The following is an 11,674-nucleotide window of genomic DNA, read 5'->3' as shown; positions in this document are numbered from 1 at the left end:
CGGAGCACGGGCTGTAGGTACACAGGCTTCAGTAGCTGTGGTATGTGGGCTCAGTAGTTGTGGCACACGCGCTTAGTTGCTCTGCAGCATGTGGGATCTTCCCAGACCTGGGCTCAAACCCATATCCCCTGCACTGGCAGGTGGATTCTTAACAACTGCACCCACACACTGCAACAAAGAAGCCCATGCACCTAGAGCCCATGCTCCACAACAAGAGAAGCCACTGCAATGAGAAGCCCACTGACCACAATGAAGAGTAGCCCCTGCTAGCCACAACTAGAGAAAGACCGCACACAGCAATGAAGACCCCATGCAGCCAAAAATAAATAAATAAATTTATTTAAAAAAAAAAAAAAAAGATGCCCACTGTCCTCATTTCTATTCAGTACTGTTCTGGAAGGCCTACCCAGGACACTTGGTCAAGAGAAAATGGTAATAATAATAAAATCATAAAAGAAGTAAAACTGTGTCTGCAGAAGGCATGAGCTTATATATAGAGTACCCTAAAGAGTCCCCCCTAAAACTGTTACAAATATTAAACAAATTCAGTAAAACTGCAGGATACAAAATCAATATGTAAAAATCAGTTGCATTTTTATAAACTAAGAATGAAATATTGGAATAAGAAACTAGGAAAGCAATCACATTTACAATATCAAAACCAATAAAATACATATGAATAAATATAACAAAGGAAGTAAAAGATCTGGACTCTGAAAATTATAAGACACTGATAAAAGAAAGTGACACAAATAAATGAAAAGATATCCAATGTCCTTGTATAGGAAGAATTAATAATGTTACAATGTCCACACTGCCCAACACGATATACAGATTCAATGCAATTCCTTTCAAAATCACAATGCAATTTTTCACAGAAATAGAACATGAATCCTAAAGTTCATATGGAGCCACAAATGACCTCAAAGAGCCAAAGAAATCTTGAGCAAGAAGATCAGAGCTGAAGATATCAAACATCCCAATTTTGAAATACATTGTGAAGCTGTAGTAATCAAAACAGTATGGTACTGTCATAAAAACAGACACATAGAGGAATGGAACAGGATAAAGTACCCAGGAAAAAGTCCCAAACATATATGGTAAACTAATCTTTGACAAGGGTGCAAAGAACACAGGATGGGGAAAGGACAGTCTCTTCAATAAAAGGTGTTGGGAAAATTGGATATTCACATGCAAAACAATGAAACTGGACCCCTACTACTAATAATAATTAACTCAGAGTAGATTGAAGAGTTAAACAGAAGACATGAAAATGTCAAACTCCTTGGGGGAAAAAAACAGAGAATACGCTATGTGGCAGTTGTCTTGGTAATGACTTTTTTTTTTTTAATACAACATGAAAAGTACAGGGAAAAAAAAATAACAAGTGAAACTTCATCAACCGAAAAAGCTTTTCTGCATAGCAAAAGAATCAAAAAAATAATAGGGCTTCCCTGGTGGCGCAGTGGTTGACAGTCCGCCTGCCAATGCAGGGGACACGGGTTCGTGCCCCGGTCCGGGAAGATCCCACATGCTGCGGAGCGGCTGGGCCCGTGAGCCATGGTCACTGAGCCTGTGCGTCCGGAGCCTGTGCTCTGCAACGGGAGAGGCCACAACAGTGAGAGGCCTGCGTACCGCAAATAAATAAATAAATAAATAATAATGCCGCCTACAGAATGGGAGAAAATATTTGCAAGCCATGTACCTAATAAAGGGATAATATTTTGAACATGTAATGTACTCATACAAATCAGCAGAAACAGAATAATCTGATTAAAATATGGGCAGAGGGTCTTAACTAAGCAAACTGTTTCTTGGTGTGCTTTCCCACTTGCTGTTGTGCTATGTCTCTAGCAATAAACTTTATACCTGTTTTTACAAAAAAATATATATATATGGGCAGAGGATCTGATTAGGCATTATTCCAAAGATGATATACAAATGGCTAACAAGTATATAAAAAATTGATCTTCCTCACTAATAATCAGGGAAATGTAAATCCAAACCACAATGAGATATTACTATATAACTGTTAGCATGGCTATCATCAAAAAGTCAAGATGGTAGGATGAATTGGGAGATTGGGATTGACATATATACACTACTGATACTGTGTATAAAGTTGGTAACTAATGAGAACATACTGTATAGCACAGGTAACGCTACTCAATGCTCTATGGTGACCTAAATGAGAAGGAAATCCAAAAAATAGGGAATACATGTATATGTATAGTTGATGCACTTTGCTGTACAGTACAAACTAACAAAATACTGTAAAGCAACGATACTCCAAGAAAGAAAGAAAGAAAAATAGAGAGAATGAGAGAGAGAGAGAGGAAGGGAAGAAAGAAAGAGAGAAGGAAAGAAAGAGAGAGAGAAAGAAAGGAAGGAAGGAAGGAAGGAAGAAAGAAAATGAAATGGGAGGGAGGGAGGAACAAAGACAGACAAGAGTTAAGAGTTGGCAAAAGTATACAGATAAGGGAACCCTTGTACACTTGTTAGCAAGATAAACTGGTACAGGCATTATGGATAAACAGTATGGAAGTTCCTCAAAAATTCAAAACAGAACTATCATACGATCCAGCAGTCCCACTGCTTGGAATATAGCCCAAAGAAATGAAATCCAAAGGGGAAAAGATAACCTGCACTGTCACGTTCACAGCAGCATTATGGATAATACACAAGATATGGAAACAACCTGAGTGTCCATCTACGTAGGGATGGATAAACAAGGTGTGATATACTCACACACACACATGCATGCCTTGAATATTATTTAGCCTTAAAAACAAAGGAAGTCCTGCCATATGGGACAACATGGATGAACCAGATGGACATTATGCCAAATAATGTATGATATCACTTACATGTAGAATTTAAAACAAACAAAAACGTTGAACTCAGAGAAACAGAGAGTGGAAGGCCGGGGCTGTGGAATGGGACAAATGGCAAGGTGTTGCTCAAAAAGCACAAATCTTCAGTTACAAGATGATACAAATCATTAAATATACTGCAGGATTACAGACCTCAAATTCTTCCCCATGAGGATCCAGTACAGCAAATATTGGGGTTGCAGGGGAGAGAAGAAGGAACTGTGAACAACCCAGCCATACTGACCACAGCAACTACCCAGAAAGCTGGAGAAACAAGCAGTGCCTGAAGTCCACATGTCACAAGGAAAGAGCACCCCCAGAGAAAAGGGGGGTGAGCCAGAATACAGAGCTCCCTCCTGGTCACTGGGAAGACTGCGAGAGTCTTACCCAGTGAGGATATGAGTGTAAAGTTTTCCAGCATCACATCGTGGTACAAGTGTCTCTGAACCTCATCAAGGAGCCTCCATTCCTCCCACGAGAAGTACACGGCGATATCTTCAAAGGTCATACTATCCTGTCAACATGGGGACAGATGAAACAATGAACACTCTGAGAACCCACAGTCCATCACCTCATACATCTACCCCACTATCATCCTCCTCCCAAGCTTCCCACCTCAAAGGAGATACCAGGACCTGGTGCTACTGATGCTCACTCTTTCCTCAGGTCCCATGAACCACTGCATTCAGCCCTCAGCAATAACAGTCAGGGAGACACATAGATGGTATGTAAGCTCTGGGCCTGGCTAGCAGAGCCCCATCCCTCCTGCCAAGCAATTCCCCTGAAGTCTCTCAGACTGTACATACAAGACAGTCAAACCTGGGCTCATGCTTCACCACTAAGTCCCCAATACCAGGGCCATGGGGCTATCAGCACATCATTCTGTAGACTCTCACTCTCTAACATCATCACTCCCCAGAGTTACACTCCCAGTTCCTCCACCTCCCTGCTCTACAACACAGGCTCCCTCTACTCACTCATTAACGTGGCCCATAGCTTCCAGAGAGTCCTTGACACTCAAACACAACTCAGTACCATCCGAGACCTCTGATGAATCCCATACCAGGGAAAGTCCCACATGCAACTTTGCAGGCCTCTCCACCTGCTTCTGATCCTTGCTTCAATATTAGCCACTCAGAACCACATGTGAATTACAGACACCCATGACATTCTTCTACTTCTGTGATGCACTGTCTGATTGCCTGTCCCCTCAACAGTCACAACTCTCCTCTCTCTACTCAAACTTCCTCACAACCCCAGCCCTTACAATCTCCCTGCCAGGCATAAAGACTTTCACAAATGACCATTTACCCTGGATCTTATCCACCAGCAAGACTAAAACACTCTAGACCCCAACAAGGCTCACTACACGATTCTGGAGAATATGGACAGTAGTGAACTAGCAGGAGCCCTGGCCTCAGTGTCAAATTGTCTCAATTATCTCTCTGCCTCCCAAACCACGTATTTTGCACCCATTCATCCCATGGAAGCCTTGGCCACCTGCCAGATCATCTTCTCTCCCAGACCATCCAGAGCCATTCTCTCTCTCACCTGTTTGTTATACTCAGGAACCTCAACCAGGTGCTAATCAAGAGAACCACTCCTGGGCATGCACCCGAGTCTTTCTGACCCGCTAATAGCATTACGACTCTAACCTGCATTCTACTTTTGAAATGTCATCCACATCTCTGCTCTGGTCCTTATAATAGCCACCACTCTTGAGAGTCTCCATCCTGAGCCCTTCTCTAAATTTGAGACATACATGTTCAGCTGCCCATTTGATGGCTCCACTCACTGTACTCTGAAACGCCCCAGACCCATAAAGAGACCAAAACAAAATTTCTGATACGCACAAGGAAATAAGCATACTGCATCTGTCACATCCAAGTTGATGAAGGATCCATTCCTTCAGCTCCTAGGGCCCAAAACCCTGGAGTCATCCCTAACCTCTCCCTTACCTACAACATCCAAAAATCTACTTGGCTCTTTTTAAAAAATGTACTTAGAATCCAAATTTGTCTCCCACCTTCATGGCCACAGTTCTGTTCCTTCAACACTCAACTGGATTACAAGAGTAACCTCTTCCTGGGCTCGCTGCCTCCTTCCTTAACTCCATAGTCTTTTCTCTTCTCTCCAGCCAAATGCAGCCTACTGAACCCTGGTTAGTACCAACACTTCCTCTTATTCAAATCTCTCATTACTTCCATAAATGATGCCCAACTTCTCAGACAGCCACATCATAGGCCTGATTACCAGGTCCCCTGCTCTTTGTTCCTAACTGAAAGAATGAAGACCTGCTGTACCCTGTTCCCAACTCAGTCACACCTCCAAGCACTTGCACATGCTAGTATCTGTTCCTGGGATAACGTTCCATACAGGTTCCAACGGTTTATACAGGTTGTCAGGAAAGTGAACACCTGTATTTACCCTTGTCCTGCACACAGGACCCACAGCTTGAGAATATCCTCAGGGCCCACACAGCTAAGAGCTGAGAATATATCAAGAGAAGACTCTCAAGACACAATACCCAGCCACTCTATGAGTGGTGTCATTACCAGTGAGGGACTGGGACACCCTCTCCTGCCTTGTGTAGGATCCCTAAGTACTTTTTCAACGTTCAGAACACGTGGGAAGTGAAAGGCAACCATGGCTGGGCTCCATGTGAGCAGGACTCCCCTGTATTCCCACCCGACCCTGGAACCTGGACCTCGGGTAACTTACTAACGTCTGTGTTTCAATCTTAGAGCTGCCTCTTACCAGATCTCTGACCTTGGACAAAGGCTCTACTTCTCTCTGTCTCAATGTCTTCGTCACCCACATTCCAGTCTGTTCCCTCTCTGAGCAGCATTTTGATAACTTTTAAAACCCTAACACATAATGGGTCCCTCTTCTGTCCACTAACCTCCACGGCCTCCAGGTCCCTCAGAATAAGGAACAACCTCTCTGCCGGTCCACGTGCCACTCCGGCTCACTCTGTTTCCTGCAGACATCAGATGGACCCCAGGTTTCCCGAATCCTCCCGCCTCAGCCCGACGTCCAAGACTTTGCACCTGGCGGTCCCTCCGCCTGCCACACTCTCCCACGCGCCATCACACTGTTAGAAACATGGCCCCACCCAGGACAGCCTCACAGTCCTGGACACAGCCTGGGCTGCGGGGACATGAGTAGGCGCCCCGCACTCGGGGCTTTAGTGTCTGGTGGAGTGAGGGCGGTGAGGGCCCGGAGGCCGAGCAGCTACCTGAGGCGGGTCCCTCAGCACCGCCGCCGCAGACGCCATAGCAGTCCGTGGGCGGAGCGGGGCCGGGAGCGGCGAGAGAGGAGGTGGGACGCGGGGACGGCGGTCCGTCTCCCGGGCCTGAGGCGGGTCAGTCCGGGCGGTGTCGCCGAACCTCAGACCCGCCTCTATGGCGCGCAGACAGCGCCTCCTCTCGCGCTTTTTCAGTCCCGTCACCCCGGTGCACCGTAGCCAGAACAGACCCAGGGCAGTTAAAACGCCCGCCACAAGGAGGAGGCCGGAAGTCCTGCCCTGACGTGAAGAATTCTCCCGGAAGTGCATTTATCCTGGTGGTCCTTGGCTCACCTCGGCGCAGGATCTTCCGGGTAATGTAGTTCGCGGGGCTTTAGAAGTCGCCGCAAAGGGGGTTCTCCTTTCTGACCAACCAGAACTTTTTACACGCGGCACCGGGAGGGATGCTGGAAAGCAGTCATCCTACCTCGAGGAAGGGAGGGGCTCTGTTCGTTGTTAAGTGCAGCAAAGTGACAAAATTTCAGACTTCGTGATGCTCAGTCAGCCCTTAGAAAGTAAAAATATTATTTGAGATGCTCTCAAATGTACAGATCTAAATGGCCATATTATTACAGAGTCATTCAGACATGACTCAGCGCGTAGCTGGACACATTATATAACTGTTCTTCAAATGCGTGTATCTGAAGCCATAGTCAGTTTTATGAGTTGTATTATGATAGGCTATGAGCAAGAGAAATCAGTCCGTACAGGGCCATGACTGTGAAGAAAGAAGATGGATATTCTAAATTAGGTGGACAAGCAGAAGTTTTACCTCTGGTTCCACACAAAGCTTCTCTCTTGCCTATAGAGTCGGTGATTGTATCCTACCCATTAAGAAACACTTTCATCCATATAATATCTTATTCCATTTCCTAACATAAACTCAATTCCTTTTAGTGTACAGACATCTATCTCAAACGGAGAGCAACTTAACTAATGTCATTTTGGTATGTGCCAATAGCTGCAACTTTCAGAGGCGCAGCACTTGTGGAAGGGAGTATCTGAACACTCATATAAAGGAGGGTATCTTAAGCTTATGATCTCGTGTCCTTGATGGTAAGTGATTATCATTTTCCAGTGATTGCAGGTAGAGTTCTTCATGGGGAAATGAGATAATATCAGAAAAACAGTTTTGAAATGCAGGTGTCGGAAAGTTATTTATGTAGTTATTCAAAGACAGGGGCAGATATCGCTCTGGGGAAATAGCAGATGATGTTGAAGACAGTTAATACTTCAGAGAACTTTTGGTAGGGCTTTTATTCTTGAAAACATTAATACCAGCTTGGAGAAAGAATTGGAGTGGACGTTAAGAGTAGTCAGACTAGTAAAAGTGAACAAGAATATCGGGTGTCATGTTTATTCACGGTTCTCATAAATTTTCATTGAACAAAATACTCAGTGTCAGGCACTGTTTCAGGTGCATGAGAACCATGACAGATGAAAACCTCTATTTTCATGCAGCTTAAACTCTTCAATGAACACAGAAAGGAAACGTGAAAGAAAAAGTGTGTAACTTTATAGTAAGTTTTAGTGTGATATTAGAAAGTTCAAAGACTCATCTACATATCATCTAAGTCAGATATGAATGAGACTCAAAGTACAATCAACCCTGAGGCAAAACTGCTCTCCAGCAGTGAAACCAAAAGTTCCATGCTTCCAAAATGTAATAGTGGGACAGGCATAGGATAGAAATTTCCATTACAAATGGGGGGAATGGGAAATAAAGGTGTGAGGGGTCCTAAACAAGCCCAAAACCTAGCAAAGCAAACATCATGAGATCTTATGGCTCATAAATAATCTTTGGCTCAATGCTCTGCCTTCCAGACCCACTGGAGTAGTGGTCCTATCCCTGCAACTGTACTGGATGGGTACTGCCCCCAGAAATCTGCCTGGTGGAAATCCCACATCCAGGGTTCCAGTTAGTTTCACCTCCAAGACATTGGGGTGAGTGCTGTCGGTGTGGGTCATTGTCGTGGTTGTGGAGGTGGGAGAAGTTAATGAATTTTTGAATCCGTTTTTTAAAACAGGACAGCCAGACTTCCCTCGTGGTGTGGTGGTTAAGAATCCACCTACCAATGCAGGGGATACGGGTTCGAGCCCTGGTCCGGGAAGATCCCACATGCCGTGGAGCAACTAAACCCATGCACCACAACTACTGAGCCTGTGATCTAGAGCCCGCGAGCTACAACTACTGAACCCAAGTGCCACAACTACTGAAGCCCACGCACCTAGAGCCTGTGCTCCACAAGAGAAGCCACCGCAATGAGAAGCCTGAGCACCGCAACAAAGAGTAGCTGCCCTCCGCAACTAGAGAAAGACTGCGTGCAGCAACAAAAATCCAAATGCAGCCAAAAATAAATAAATTTCTAAAACGGGACAGCATGGTTTTTCGGATTGTGATGTTGAGAGAAAGTAAGGTAGAAGTCAGGTATGACACCAAGATTTTTCTTGTTGGGAGGTGGAAGGATGGAAGCTCCATCAGCTGTGTTGGGTGTTCCATAAAGGAAATAATTCTCATTAGGGATATCAGCAGTTTCCTTTTTGGCCAAGTTGACGGTATGAGATATTTCATAGAACAAAAGAGTGGAGTTATTTAGCAGGCAGCTGGACACACAGGTCTGGAACTATGGGAAGGGCTTCTGGATGGACACATCTACAAAACGTGGTGGACGGTTTGTGGACCAGGCGGAGCTTTTGTTAATATTAGTAGGAGGAATCCTGAACATGATGGTCATGCCAGTAGCAATCAGAAAGAGGAGGGTGGGTGCCACAAGTGCATAGAGAGCTTGGGTACCTGGGTGAAGGTGGGGGGGCATCATAAGCACTGGTGTGGGAGAGAGGACAATTTGTCAGGTGGTCAAGGCTGCTGAGGAATGTGTGGACATGAGATGGGTGTGGAGACACTTGTAACTGAGGCAAGATGACATTGAAGCCTCCTGTTTATTCACTGCTCTACAGAATCACTAGGATTTTGTTGTGAGCCTTGGTGGTGCCTGGGGTGCTTCAGCCAGGCTGGCAGATTAGTTCATGGGCACAGTGGCTCTCTGATAGAGCAACTGGACCTGAAGTGAAGGGCCACTGGGGCTGGCTGGGCTTCAAATGAGGGTTAAGTGTACAGAGAAAGGCTGACAGGTCAGAATGGCTATCATCAAAAAGTCTACAAATAGGGAGTTCCCTGGTGGTCTAGTGGTTAGGATTCTGGGCTTCACTGCTGTGGCCCGGGTTCAATCCCTGGTCGGGAAACTGAGATCCCATAAGCCGCACAGCAAGGCAAAAGAAAAACCCAAAAAGTCTTTAAATAATAAATGCTGGAGAAGGTGTGGACAAAGGGGAACCCTCATACTGCTGGTGGCAAAGTAAATCCGTGCAGCCATTGTGGAAAACAGTATGGAGGTTTAAAAAACTAAAAACAGAATTACCACATGACGCAGCAATTGCACTCTGGGGTATATATCCAAAAATACCAAAAACACTAATTCAAAAAGATACATGCACCCCAATGTTCACAGCAGCATAATTTACAATGGCCAAGATATGGAAGCAACCTAAATGCCCATCAATAGATGAATGGTTTAAAAAGATGTGGTATATATTGTGTTGGCCAAAAAGTTCATTCGCGTTTTTCCATAGCATCTTACAGAAAAACCCGAACGAACTTTTTGGCCAATGCAATGTATGATGGGATACTACTTAGCCATAAAGAAGGAAATTTGACATTTGCAGCAACATGGATGGACCTAGAGATTATCATACAAAGTGAAGTAAGTCAAAGACAAATACTGTATGATATCACTTATATGTGGAATATAAAAAATACAACAAACTAGTGAATATAACAAAAAAGAAACAGGCTCACAAATATAGAGAACTAATGGTTACCAGAGGGGAGACAGAAGGGGGAATGCGCAATAGAGAAGTAGAGGAGTAAGAGGTACAAACTATTAGGTATAAAATAAACTATGAGGATATATTGAACAACACAGGGAACATAGCCAATATTTTATAACTATAAATGGAGTATAACCTTTAAAAATTATGAATCAGGGGCTTCCCTTTTGGCACAGTGGTTGAGAGTCTGCCTGCCAATGCAGGGGACGTGGGTTCGTGCCCTGGTCCGGGAAGATCCCACATGCCACAGAGTGGCTGGGCCCGTGAGCCATGGCCGCTGAGCCTGCACGCCCAGAGCCTGTGCTCTGCAACGGGAGAGGCCGCGGCAGTGAGAGGCCACGTACCACAAAAAAAAAAAAAAAAAAAATTATGAATCACTATATTGTACACCTGTAACTTATATAATACTGTACAGCAACTATACTTCAATTAAAATTAAAAATGTAAAAAAAATTTTTTAATAAACTGAGGTATGCAAGTCATTACAAGCTAAGCCCCAATTTAAGGCCACAAAATATACTTTTGATTTTTGTAAATAAAAATTCAAGTGGGGGGCTTCCCTGGTGGCACAGTGGCTGCAAGTCCACCTGCCGATGCGGGGGACACGGGTTCGTGCCCTGGTCCGGGAAGATCCCACGTGCTGCAGAGTGGCTGGGCCCGTGAGCCATGGCCGCTGAGCCTGCGCGTCTGGAACCTGTGCTCCGCGGCAGGAGGGGCCACAACAGTGAGAGGCCTGCGGACCACAAAAAAAAAAAAAAAAAAATTCAAGTGGGGAGTTCACTGGTGGCCTAGTGGTTAGGATTCTGGACTTTCACTGCTGCGGCAAAATACAGTAACAGCTAAAAATTTAAATGACAAAAATAACGTGTATAATGTAAAAAAAATTGTCTATAATATTTTCAGTATCCATAAAACCATAAAAACATTGGGCAACATTTTGCAACAGGTAATTTTTGTGAAAACTATCCAATTACTATACAATAATCTAATTTGTGAAATTTTCGTTTTGATTTCAAAATCTACCCATAACCAGCCAGAATTAAAGTGGACTGATAATTTTAAATGTTTCCAAAACATTCTGACTGTAGAATACTTATAGAATTATATATTTATTACTTTATCACATACTTTTATCAGCCACATTTCACTGAACTGGATTTTTTAAAAAGTAACTTGCAACCTTTCCAGTATATTCAAATGAATATTCATTGAAATAAGAATGTTTTCTAAGTAGTTATCTGTTGTTTATATCATATTAAATAAGCTATTTTTTTTTTTTTTTTTTTTTTGCGGTACGCGGGCCTCTCACTGCTGTGGCCTCTCCCGTTGCGGAGCACAAGCTCCGAACGCGCAGGCTCAGCGACCATGGCTCACGGGCCCAGCTGCTCCGCGGCACGTGGGATCCTCCCCGACCGTGGCACGAACCCATGTCCCCTGCATCGGCAGGCGGACTCTCAACCACTGTGCCACCAGGGAAGCCCAATAAGCTATTTTTAAATAAACAAAACTTGCATTGAGTTTCAGGGGAAGGACAAAAAACTAATGAACAAAAAAACTTACGTGAAAAGGCTATCTGGTATGTGAAATAGCATACTCTAATAGAATTGGTCATTTTGCATTTCAGCAT

The sequence above is a fragment of the Phocoena phocoena genome, chromosome 20, assembly GCF_963924675.1.
Source record: "Phocoena phocoena chromosome 20, mPhoPho1.1, whole genome shotgun sequence".
NCBI classification, from domain to species: Eukaryota; Metazoa; Chordata; class Mammalia; order Artiodactyla; family Phocoenidae; genus Phocoena; species Phocoena phocoena.
This window is presented reverse-complemented; position numbering follows the sequence as displayed.